Source organism: Calypte anna, chromosome 4 (genome assembly GCF_003957555.1).
Source record: "Calypte anna isolate BGI_N300 chromosome 4, bCalAnn1_v1.p, whole genome shotgun sequence".
In the NCBI taxonomy this organism is placed as follows: Eukaryota; Metazoa; Chordata; class Aves; order Apodiformes; family Trochilidae; genus Calypte; species Calypte anna.
In genome coordinates this window covers 6,090,253-6,103,062 of record NC_044247.1, presented here as the reverse complement: position 1 = coordinate 6,103,062, position 12,810 = coordinate 6,090,253, and positions in this window count along the sequence as shown.

The window sequence follows — 12,810 nt, the reverse complement described above, 5'->3', positions numbered from 1 at the left end:
TCAGAGTAGGGTGAGGAGCACCATCTCCACTGGATTTTGCCCAGTGATGTGAGAGGACATCTGCACTTTCTCTGCCAGCCAATGGAACGGCAATGGGAAAGAGCTGCAGAAACAGCACTGGGGTGCTGGTGTCCCTCCTAGCCACCCTCCTCCAAGGGCCACTGTCCCCTGTGTCCCCTTCCCTCCAAAACACCCCTCATCTCCCTGCCCTGGTGTTCAACCCACAGACCCACCCCGAGCCAACATTTCCCAAGGCAAAAGAGGTCAGTAGAGAGCAGGGAAAGGCCCAGTGACCCTGCAAAAGATGGAGGGCCCCAAAGGGCACATGGCCTTCGTGCCACATCTGGGCTGCACATCTGGACATTAATGCCAACCGTAGAGAGCACCCAGCCCCTAAACTGCTGATGCTGAGCCTTGCCGAAGCTGTGAAACCACAAATCAACACTAGAAACTTGTTGCTGTGACAGCTGCACCTACTTCTGCTGGCTTCCTAAAAATAGAGCCTGGCCAGAGAGCCCCCCCCAGCCCTCCCGAACAAGCCCCTGCTGCCGGAGTCCTGGCGGAAGGGAGCGGGAGCATCCCGCGCATCCCCGTCCGCAGCCGCTCTCCCTTGGGGGGGGGGGTGCGGGGCCCCGCGACCCGCGAAGCCGCAGTGAAACTCCCCGGCTCTCTGCCCTTTCGTGTCGTGAAAGGAGTGGGGAAAAGCAAAACTTGAGGGAGGCTGCGGGGCCACCAACGCCAGGAGCTGCCTCCCCCGGCATGGCACGGGTGGGTGGGGAGGGTCCCAGCATCACTTTTGCATCGCCCCTCCCTCCCCCACCTGTCCCGTCAGGACGGGACCGAAAGAGCCACGGCCGCGTCTTCTGTATCCGTGTGGGATGCAGAACAAAACAAACAACCAAACAAAAAAGCCCCAGGAGCAGAAGGAGGGTGCTGCACACTCCTCCCCACCCCACAGAGCTGCACAGGGCCAGCCTTGCCATGCCAGGGCCACCCACCCCTTGGCTGCCATCACCCCACAAGTGTCCATAACCCCCCAGGTGGGATTGCTCATGAGTCAGGGCTTGCATCATGCCCTAAAGAGGGTTTCACAGCTCTTGGAAAAGCTCAGGAGGTGATGCCACATGCAGTGCTGGGCTGGATAGGGTTTCAGGGATTACAGGTGGATCTTGTCATGGGGGGTGGGTGAGACACAGCCCAGATCAGTTACCATCCTGCACAGCCTTTCCCTCCATAGCCCTGCTGCTGGCTGAGCCCAAGGCTGGCCTGGCCTGCTCACCCCTCTGGGGCTGCATAGCCCAGACACATCTTGCAGCAAATCATCTGCATCCTGGCGGGAAATTACCAAGAGATGGTAACCCAGGGTTGGTTTTACAGCCACCGATTCAATTTTCTGCCTTTCTCTCCTGCATTAAACCACACTCCCCCCACCAAGGCAATATTAACATAAATTGCTCATCCTTTTCAAAACCTTCTCACCACACAGCATTCTTCACCTCCATGACTCTTCAGTGCATCCTCTTTCAGCCTTCACTGTCACTTCTCCCCTCTCTCTCCATTGACCTTTGAATCCCCAGGGAGGCTGCGCTCATCCTGCAGCATCCTTGGGATTCCCTTGGGGTCATGCACAGCACCCAGATGAACACAAGTGAGTGACACTGCTGGTGGTGACAGCAGGAGTGAGGCATCCAAAGGAGATGCAGACAAGGAGCACTGCTCTGACCTGAGGGCTTTGAGAAGAAAACCCTCAGCTTCTGCCTGGAAGTAACCACCCCCATGCAAGACAGGTCCTGGGGGCAGGAGGGGTCTGTGCTTGGGTGGAATCCACAGGCAGCCATGCTCTCTAGTAATGCCCAGTCTGAGAGCTCAACCAAAGCAATGGTTGCAGTCAGAAGCATCAAGACCCAGCTCAGATCTCTTGCAAAACGTTGCAGAGGGAGCAGCATTGCCCTCAGTGACACACAGCAGATACTGCAATGTAACCCACAGCCCTCAGGTCCTGGCTGCAAGCTGTGATGCTCTGAGCCAGGCAGGCATTGCTAGGAGCCCTGTCCCCACACAGTGCCAAGCTGCTGCCCCAACAACATGTGGGCCCTCACCCCAACAGTTTATTTGAAGTATCCTCAGACACAGCTTACTCCTAGGCCAGGCTGCAATTGCCTGAGATTTGGGGCCTCATCTTGCAAACAAATCCACCATAAAATCCCTGGGAGTCTGCCAGAGCCACGGCAAGAGCTAAAACAACTCTGCCATCTACTGACTTCTCCAGCTCCCCTCCCAGCCCACTCCATCCTTCCATCCCTTCATACCTGCATTCCATCCAGGAATCTGCTGCTAAAATCAAAATGGGAAGGATGCTGGAGGAGCCTGCAGCCTCACCTACCCTGTGTGGATGTGCCCCAGAGATGTGGACACTGCTCAAGTGAGTCCTCAGGCAAAGGCTTAATGAGCAAACTAAAGCTGCTGCCAATAATGAGGTTATTGGTGCTCAGTCCTGGTTAAAAGGGAGGGCAAGGCCAACTCCCACTTAGCACAGATGCTTCAGGAATTTCTTTCTCAACACACCCAGCTGCAGGTTTTCCTTTGCCCAGCTGAGGAAGCAGTGTCCATGGTTGGCCTGCATCTCCCTGAGGTCCAACCACAGAGCCCAACAGGTGCACAGCCAGGGGTGGTGCAAATCCTGGGTCCAGGCCAAGCTTTGTCCATGCTCAGTCGATTTCACTGATGTCCACAGTGGCATTGAAAACCCCCAGGCAGGGGTGGAGGGCACCCCTTTTGTGGGAACGGGCACCCCTTTTGTAGGAACTGCCACCCATGAGCAGAAACCTGGGCAACCAGAAATCTCAGCACCACCTCTCCCATAAAATTAAAAGGAAACAACACATCCAGAAGTGGAAATAGAAGAACACCCTTGGTGCTATGGAAACCATCCTGCCAGGGTGGGAAGGCACCTCCCAGACTGGCCAAGGGGCCATCTCTTCTTTGAGCTCTGCAAAGCAAGGGAGCGTTGGCTGCAGAGCTCAGGGGAGACACCCAGCCATAAGGACAAGGATGTCACCAGCACTACAGCATCAGCTCACTCCTGAGCACTGCAGCTGTGAAAATTGATGGTGGCAGCTCAAAGACAAGTGTCAAACCTGCACCTGGGAAGCCAAGATCTGCCTCTCCCCACAGCGTTCTGAGGATGCACCAGATGGAGGATGGAAACTTCCCATGGCAGTGCTGCTGCATGATGCTGCTACCAGAAACATTAACAGGAGGGTTTTAAAGATGTTTCTCTTTCTAAACAGCTGTTCCACAAATACTTTATTTTCCCAAGGGAGACATTTCCTTTGCAACACAGGTACCAGTGCCAAAAGGCTGTGTTGGAGCTGGAGCTCTTCTGCCCACTGGCACAGCATTTCCGTCACAGCCAGACACACCTGTAGCCAGACACACATCTAACCATGAAGACTTGCTTTGAATTTGGTCACTGCCAGAGAGATACAGGTCCCCACACACCCTGCTGAGCTCTCAGTGCTATGCATCCTTTCCAGAAAGGGTTCTGCAGACTTGAAAATGAGTAATGAGGTGAATAGAGTGCCTAGAGCACTTGGTGCTGGTATGGCACTGGGTACACCAGCTTCAGCATCTCCCCCTGCCCTTTTCATACCAGAGGAAAGGCATTTCCAAGAAACAGGTCCAGCCCAGGAGAATCAAAGCCCCAGTGCATGAGCACTCCCATCCTTCCAGGAATTCAAAGGAAAAAGATGCTGCAGGCCTGGTCCCTGCATCCCACTGGTGCTGGGAACAAATCCACTGCTGTTTCCAGGCACGAGTCACTCTTACCAGCACAGGGCTTCTTCTTACACACACAGAGCTTCTCGGATCTTGCAACCTGTTTGCAGGGGGCTGAGACCTCAGCTCCTCTCACATTTACCACAGGGACCAGGCTCACAGTGGCTGCTGTGCTGGGAGCCCCATGCCCAGCCATGGCCTCTCTCATCTGCTTCATGATGGGGCAGCTCTGCTCTGGCTCCTGCCCCACCACACCTGGGCTGTGATGAGCAGATGTCTGGAAAAACCTCTGGAAGCACACTGAGTGTGCCAGCTGCCTTCATCCTTCCCAGAGGTTTACCACAAGGAGTGAAAAAAATTCCTCTACAGCTTAAAGAAAATGTGGCTTGCTCAAGGACTATGATTTAGGAGGGGATGGGGCTAAAAAGCTAAAGCTAAGATGACTATAATCCTGCAAGTGCTGAGAATACTTCCAGCACAAACCCAGAGCTCTTGTATCACATTCTCTCACAGGCCTGAGCTCCCAGAGAGAGAAGTTAAGAAAGATTTCCTCCCCTCATGGCAAGGATGGATGAGGACATCCCAGGATGGTTGGAGCTTCAGGTCCACAGTGCCTTAAGAGCCCCATGGAAAGGGCATATCTGGATTAACATTAGACAACAGACATCTCTTAGACCCAACTATATCCTTTAGCTGATTTCAGGAGCTGCCAAATACTGTGCCTGTCAAAAATCCAGAATAGGTTCTTTGCTCACAGCTGAAGGCACCATCAGACATCTGGCATCTGGCAGAGGAGGGTATGGGTAACCACAGAGACCACCACCACACCTAGGTGATGCTCCCTCTTCTACCAAGATGCTAAACTAATTAGCAGCTTTAATTAAAAATCCCACTGAAGCGAAGTCAAGGTGAGGAGTGTGTTGCAATATTCTTTCTGAAGGAAAAGAGACTGGGGACATCCTGGCATGCAACCCACCCCAGCTGTGCCATGGGACCTTTATCTGAAACCACCTCTATCCATAAGGGATGGTGAAGAACAAAGGCCATGTGTAGGGTGAGGTGTGCAAGTTGGAACCTCACTGGGAACACACACACATTGTGGGGCTGTGCCAGCTCCAGGAATGGTGCCCACTGGGCATGGTGCCCACCTTGATGTAGAGACACTTCCAGGGCAAAAGGATAAGACCAAAGAGCTCTGCAGCAACTGATTCCTTCCTCCAAGCAGATTTCCATATACCCTGAGAAACCCCTCTACAGCTCAGTATAAGTGTTCAGCAGGAAGCCCAATTAACAGCCCCTTTACACAGGTGAGGAGGTGCCAACCCCTTTCATGGCACAGGAGCAGCAACATGGCCTGGAGGGCTGCAGGGCATCCCCAGCCTCTGTTGCTGTGTCCTCCTCAGAGCCTGTGGATAAGCGGTGCTCATGGGATGGGACAACTTCCTCCTTCTTCCCAGTAGGAGGAGAAAATGTCTTCCTTAACAGCTGCCACTGCAAACTTTTGACACTCGGTGGCTCTTGCTGGGTGGCAATGCACCAGGGAGTCATTCATAAAATTGTGCCTCAGGTAGGAAAAAGACCAGAGCTCTGCATGGGAAATTAAACGCTCTTGAAATTACTTTGCTGTCCTGGGGATATTAACATACAAAATTAATGAAAGGCCCTTCAGTGTTCCATACATCAGCCTCAGTGAACACCAAACCCCAGAGCTCTGCAGCTCTGGGATGGCATCAAGGCCAAGGAAGCACTCAGCAGAATTGCTGTGTCTCTACAGGCTTTGTTGGAAGAAGGATAGAAAAGTCTCATCTGGACTGGCAGAACCTTGAGAAGCAGTTTCTGCTCCCCCAGGTGGTGTTGAAGGCTCTGGAGGGGGTTGCATGGTGCTCAGCACATCCCATCATACAGGCTGAGGCTCAGGAGACACCAGACAAAGAAGGCTTCCTTCATTAAAATCCAAGATCCAGTGCCCACCTCCAACTCCCTGCAGGAGTGACCACAGACAGCAAGGTTACAAATATAATGTTCTTTTTATTCCAAAGAGAGCAGCTAGGCTCTCTTCATTCAAAGAGAGTCCAAGCTCTGCATCAGGCCCTGAAAAGAAACAAAGAATAATGGATCATGCTTATCCGTGGAATAAATGACAACACTGAATGTTTAGGAAATGCAAGACCAGACTCATTTCCTACAGGGAGAAGAACAATATGTTCTTTCATAAGAGAAAGGCTTCAGGCTCTCAGCAGTTTTGCTATATGCTAGGTGACTGAAATAAAACTACTTGAGTAGCCATCAAAGAATTGGGCTGAAGTCACTGAAGCCACAGCTTCAGAGGTTTCAGAGGACAGAAGTAGAGAAACAAACTAAATACAAGTGCAGCCTTCTGAGAAGGGCTCTTAGTTTCACATTAACCACAACTGGTCAGTGAAAACCTGAACCCTGATGGTTTATCAGCTGCATGATTTACACAAGCCTGCTTCTGAAAAATCATGTCATAAAAGTAGCTGTCAGCTGAGAGGCAGTCTCAAAAACACACATCAAGAGCCAACATAACAGCTTAATAAGCCTGCAAATCCATAGAATGATTTGACTCATTTAATTGCTTAAATCAATCCAAACCCCAATTTAATAACCCCTTTAAATACAAAGAATATGTCACAAATAATGCATCAACAGAAATACATGTTTAACACAAAGCAGTTAAACTGGTTCTCTGGCAGATGCTCGTTTACATATGTATTGATTTAATTGCAGATTTTTCTCCCTCCTTTCAAGATTGCTGAAAAAAAGGTTAAGAACACAACCCCAAAACTGCTCAAACTGAGCCAGACTAACTAAATGCACAGAGTATTTCTTTTGGTTGTGCCTGCAGACACGTACAACACTTCTGTTCTTATTGACATAAACAAAGTTGGAGGCAGGGACAGGACTGCCATGGCCTTGCCTCCTGATGCATCTTCACAAGCACAAAAGCCACAAGCAGGCCAGAAGATCCTTGGGTTTTCAGCCTTTGCACTAAAGCAAATTTCTGTGGATGCTGCAGTGATGCACATGAGAGATAAGGGGGGGGATGCACACAGGGGGATAAACCTCTATATTGGCTGCTCCCCAGCTTGCAAAGCCACAGAAAGCATTTTTCCTACACGAAGAGGAGCAATAAAGGTCACTCTTCCCTAAAGTCCCTCCCTTTCCAAGCTCTTCTGTGTGGAGATGGGCAGCAACTCTTATTAGTCAGAGTGGTTACCATGTTATATGGTTCTTTTGTGCCCTACAGCATGTCAGTGTGGAAAATCTGCCAAGAAAAAGTCCAGCCTGGCAGCCTGGGAAGCTGAGCAGCACCAGTGCCCTGCTGAATGATGCCAGAGCTGCTTCCCAAGGTGTTCTGTCTCATCAATGTTTCCAGGTTGCTCTCCTCTGTGAGCATGGAATAAGACAAAACAAAACAAAAAAACACAAAAACTTTCTGGGTTACCACTGAACAGCCCATGGGCAGACTCTGGGTTTCTGTGCAGGGAGAGGGGTCCTTGCTGGGAGGGAATGTGCTGCTCAGGGATGCCCTGAGGGATGATGATGTGGAGATCTAGGGTGCATCCCTTGCCTTGCTGCCTGCCTGTGTGGCTCCTGATCTTACCCATTGTCACACCATCCCATGGGTGTACGTGCCAGACACTCATGTTTTGAAGAACAGACCTAGAAGCCTCCTCATTAGAGCAAGCTCATCCTCCAGCCCTGCCCAGGTGTGGGCTGGCATTAGTCATGCACTGACCATGTGCTGGCTTAGAGATGATGCAGATGGATTTCATGCCTAAAATCCAGGTAATAAACTAAATTCTTCATAGGTTTTGGGGTTTGGTTTTTGTTTGTTGTTTTTTTTTTTTAATATTATTTTTTAATTTTATTTTTGCTTTTTGTTTTTTTTCAAGGAATGGGAGAAACAGTGCAACCACGATCCCAGACCTACATATTTGGACAAACCCAGGTAAAGAGTCTGAATCACCCAGGGCAGGTATTGGGCAATTATTTCATGCAGCTGTAGAGGTCAAGGAGAGGGTGCTTAAATCTGCATGGAGCAGAATGGAAACTCCCTCTGCCCCAGCCCTGTTACTCAGAGTAAATCACTCACTCTGGTGCTAAGCAGAGACCTTGGGTGCTGCGTACCCACAAGGCAGCAGAGTCTTTGGTGATGTTGTGCTGGCAAAATACATTTATGATTCACAAGCAAAATACTGCCTGGCTGCTCTTTGAACACTTACCATCAGCAGTCACTGGTGCATTAAAAAAAAAAATATTTTGATGTTAATCTTTTCTTAAAACATGGCACAACTCCAGCACCAACAATGTATGGTAGGTGGAACTGTGATAGCATCACAAATCTCATATGTCTTAGTTATGTGACAGCTTGACTAAAGCCAGAAGTTTTTCCTTAAAATCTATTTATTCTACCTTAAAAAGGAACAACCCCCCCCCCCAAAAAAACCCCAACAAAACCAAAACAAAACAAAATAAAAAAAACAAACCAAAAAACCACCTCCCTCTATGAGTCAAAAATTCCAGCTGGAGGACTTTCCTAATTGCCCATCATTTTTAATTAGCTTTTGTGGTTTTCTCTGGAATGATCTGAGTACAGTACCCAGATTGCACACAATGTTCCTCACGCTGCTGAGCTGCACATGGCAACTTTTGTTAAATATAATTTATCCAGCACCCACTTGACATTTGGGTAGTTCTCAAGGAGCAGTCTCATTCCTTCCCACCCTCCTGAGAACATGGCTTTTCTGATGTTGTCTACATTGCTCTACAACCTCCACAGATCCAGATATCCTGGTTTCCAGAGCCACAACCAGATTCAGTAAGACATGGGGGCTGCTCTGTAGGGCCAGAAGCTGGATGGCATCCACAAAACTCTGAGATTTTTATGGCTTTTATGGAAACCAATCTTTAAAGAGCAAGAAAGGGTTGATCTGTAATGGATGGACTTGATTTGTAAAGATTGGACTTGATCTTAAGGGTTTTTTCCAGCCAAAAGGATTCCATCACTCCTCAAAACAAAGCATTCAGTGGTGTCTGCAAGACCTGGGTCATCTCTGAGCCTACAAGCACAGGGTAGCAGATGAAGCCCATGCTTGTGGGGTGCCTTCTTCACCACTGATGGAGTCACCAACAGCCAAGCCAGCTCAGGGAGACAACATATGACAGCCAGGACCAGAATATTTTAGGCTGTGCTCAGTTAGCAGAGATGTCCTTTGGGTGTTGGGTACATTCAGTTTCCTTCCATCCACTCGATTTATTTTTCCATTTGGCAGAGGGATTTACCTAAAGTGACACTTCTGGTGGGTAAAAAGGAAAAGGAAAAAGGAAAGGAAAAAGGAAAAAGGAAAAAGGAAAAAAGAAAAAGGAAAAAGGAAAAAGGAAAAAGGAAAAAGGAAAAAGGAAAAAGGAAAAAGGAAAAAGGAAAAAGGAAAAAGGAAAAAGGAAAAAGGAAAAAGGAAAGGAAATGGAAGGGAAAAAGAAAATTAAAGGAAAGGAAAATGGAAACCAAATAAAAAAAGAAAAGGAAAAAGGAGAGGAAAAAGGAGAGGAAAAAGGAGAGGAAAAAGGAGAGGAAATCAGAAAGAAAAAAAGGAAAGGAAAAAGGAAAGGAAAATGGCTTTTTAGGAGCCATTGGCTTCCCTGGTGCTTACTTTTATTTGGGAGGAGGGGAGTAGTCAGCAATGCAACACACTTGTCTTGCTGAGAGTTGCCTGGGAAAAGAGACCAACCCCCACCTGGCTAGAACCTCCTTTCAAGGAGTTGCAGAGAGTGATGAGGTCTCCCTCAGCCTCAGTGCTGGGTGCTGCCCTCTTATCAGCTGATTGATTGGCCTCACCTGAGACCTGCAGCAGAAGAAAAAGGAAAAAGGAAAAAGGAAAAAGGAAAGGAGAGGAGAGGAGAGGAGAGGAGAGGAGAGGAGAGGAGAGGAGAGGAGAGGAGAGGAGAGGAGAGGAGGAGAGGAGAGGAGAGGAGAGGAGAGGAGAGGAGAGGAGAGGAGAGGAGAGGAGAGGAGAGGAGAGGAGAGGAGAGGAGAGGAGAGGAGAGGAGAGGAGGCGGGCAGGGGGTATTTTGGACACTTGCAAACATTCCTATTTCCAGAGCCTCACAGGGCACAGATCACACCTGTAGCCCAGACCACTATAAATTAATCCACACTGATGTGCTCCAACCAGGTCTCAGCCTTGCTGCGTGACTCGGAGCCCCTCAGCCCTCAGGACTGTCCTGCTTGTCAAATCCTGACAGAAAAAAAGCTCAAAACCTACAGGATGGTAAAAAACCCCAGTGGTGAGTGAGTGTTTACCAAAGGCTACATGCCACAGGGGTATAGGAGGTGACCCTTTCTCACCTGTGATGGGGCAAATTAATTCACACCTAAAGACAAATGAAAGCACCAGCAGCTTGTGTTCCCTTCCCTGAAAGGGTTGAGGGGCATGAACTCCAGGGTGAGGACTGCCAGTAGGATCATTTCCCTTGGTGACATTGGAGACACTGTGAGGTGGCAGCCCCCTGGGGACCCTGGAAACAGCCCCGCTCCCCAGCAAACCTCTGCCACCTCCAGCACAAGTGCACACAGGGGAATTTGTGTTTCTTTCAGCTGTTCATCCACCAAAATTGGGAATAACATAAAGCCGAACATTCTGTCACATCTCCATCGTGTTTCTGGGACATTTCAGCTGATTTCAAGTAAAAAGCTAAGCTGATGGGGAAAAGAGGCAATGAATGCCCAGAAGAAGCCATAAAACTACAGCCAAGTTACCTGGCAGCATTCCTGCCCATTTTGTTTGATTTTCTAATATTTGGAGTTTTTTCTTTAATAGCAAAAGAAGCTCTCTTGTTTGCCACTGCAGCTTGGGAATATTTTTAACAGTGCTAATGAGTGACTAAAATGGGGTGGAGCAGCTAAAGCAGCAATGCTGCCCCCAGCCACCCACAACCTTTATCTGACCATCAGAGGAGGCCATCCTGAGTGAGAAGGCAGAGAAGGCACCTGCAAGCTGAGGGAGAAAATGTCTGTGTCCTGGGACACACGTGGTGAAGAAATACACAACTGTACCTGCCCCAGACTCCTCACAGGGTAGGCATGTCAAACCCTTGGGTATTTTTTATTTCATTAATCTCAGAGTAAGTAGTTTGCATCTCGTCTGCTCATCAGAAAAAGACAGGAGAAAAACCACCCATGCAAAGAAGTTATTCCTGGATTAGAGCTTTAGGAATGGTACCCAAATGAAGGCAAAGAGTGGTTTTCCACAGGGTCAGTATCTTCCCAGAAAACTTAACACTCAGCCCACATTTGTTCTTCTTGCCTTTGGAGTGGTCTCTGCAGGGGTGTGACAGTGTTTTGGGAGTTGGGAGCTGTTGAAAGGGGACCCCCTGCATTCCTCCTCCTCCTCCTGCCCACTGCTGCAGCCAGAGGAGCCAAAAGCATCCCTAGGGAGCACCAGATGGCAAACTGTTGATTGCAGAGCTGTCTGCTAAGTCCTTCCCAGCAGAAGAGCACGTGTAGGGAGTGAGAATGAAGCTTGGCCACCATTGGAGCATGACAGCAGTATGGCAGCAGAGGGAACACACTGCTAGCCTGAGCAGAAAAGCAAGAAATACTCTGCTCTGGATTAGCAATACTGTAGAGAAATATATGTGCATGGATATCATTAGACCCATGTATATATGAGCCTCCCTGATGCAGGGAACTGCTGTGGAATGTTCCCACCTCATTAAAAGAAAACTGCACTGAGGGGTTAACTATTTTTATTGCAAAAGAAAGCAAGGTGCCTACAGACCCTGGGTGGCTGCAGTGGTGGAAGACAAAAAGCCAGAGCAGCAGAGTCCCCTCCTGTCCTTAACCTCAGCACAGCTCACAGGACTGGTGAGCAGGGTCCTGGGCAAGGCACCAACCCTTGCTCTGTCCCCAGGTGAGGACAGGGAATTGACAAAATTGCAGCAATGGCTCAAAGTGTTCCCCTGTCCGGTTGGAGTCAGTGATGCTTTGTGTCCTTGCAGTAAGTGACATGTATTTAAAAATAAAGGGGGTTTTACCCCATGCTGTCCAACCCCACTTCATTGATTCACCAGGAACATGGGCTTTGTAAGGCATCCTAAACATTTCTACTTGTGGAACTGTTCCAAAGCAGCCCTACAGCTTAAGAGCATCTAAATATATTGTTGTATGTCTTTTCAGACCTTAGAGAGAAGCTATGTAGACATTTTTCAGTGGTATAGTAGAGGGGGAAAAATAATTCTGTGGTGTTTTGAAGCAATAACTTTGTAGTGGAATGAGGCAACCAGGTGCCACTAATTGCCAGGGAGTGAGCATGAGCTTGTGTCAAGCCCACCTGTGCCTAATTAGGATTGGCCCCCTGGTCCTGCTCATGCGCAGTGGGGGCCCACCCTAATTAGGCACAGGTGGGCTTGACACAAGCTCATGCTCACTCCCTGGCAATTAGTGGCACCTGGTTGCCTCATTTCACTACATAACTTCACTGGAATTCCAAGACATGTTAGTAAAACATGTACAGGGTACAGCTTGAAGAATCTTTGCTTTGGTCCAGAGAGTAAGCCTGTAGCCTTAAAAAAATCAAATCACTTGGTTTGTAGATGACAAAAGAAAGCTAAGAAGGGAGATATTCATAAATTTAAAAGATAAGAAAGGCAATTTTGTAGAAATATTAAACCCAAGTAATTTTGCAGAGCTTGTCTATAGGAAGATATGTCAAATTACTTTTTACTAACTCAGTTAAAATTGTTCATCTCAAATGTGATCTCAGGTGGGTCGTGCTAGGGCATGTTTGTATGATACAAACTGGGATTTTTAAAATTTTTCTTTTAAAATCTAAACATTTAAAGTTGCTGAACTTCATTTATAACATTACACAAGGTGTTATATCTGAACTAGACCAATGGCAGTGTAGACATCTGGTGTAAAGAGAGCCACAAACACACCAGCTATGGATTTGTCCCAGAAATTGCAGTCTCTGGGATCCCAAAGGTCAGTTTCCCTTGAACAACTAATTT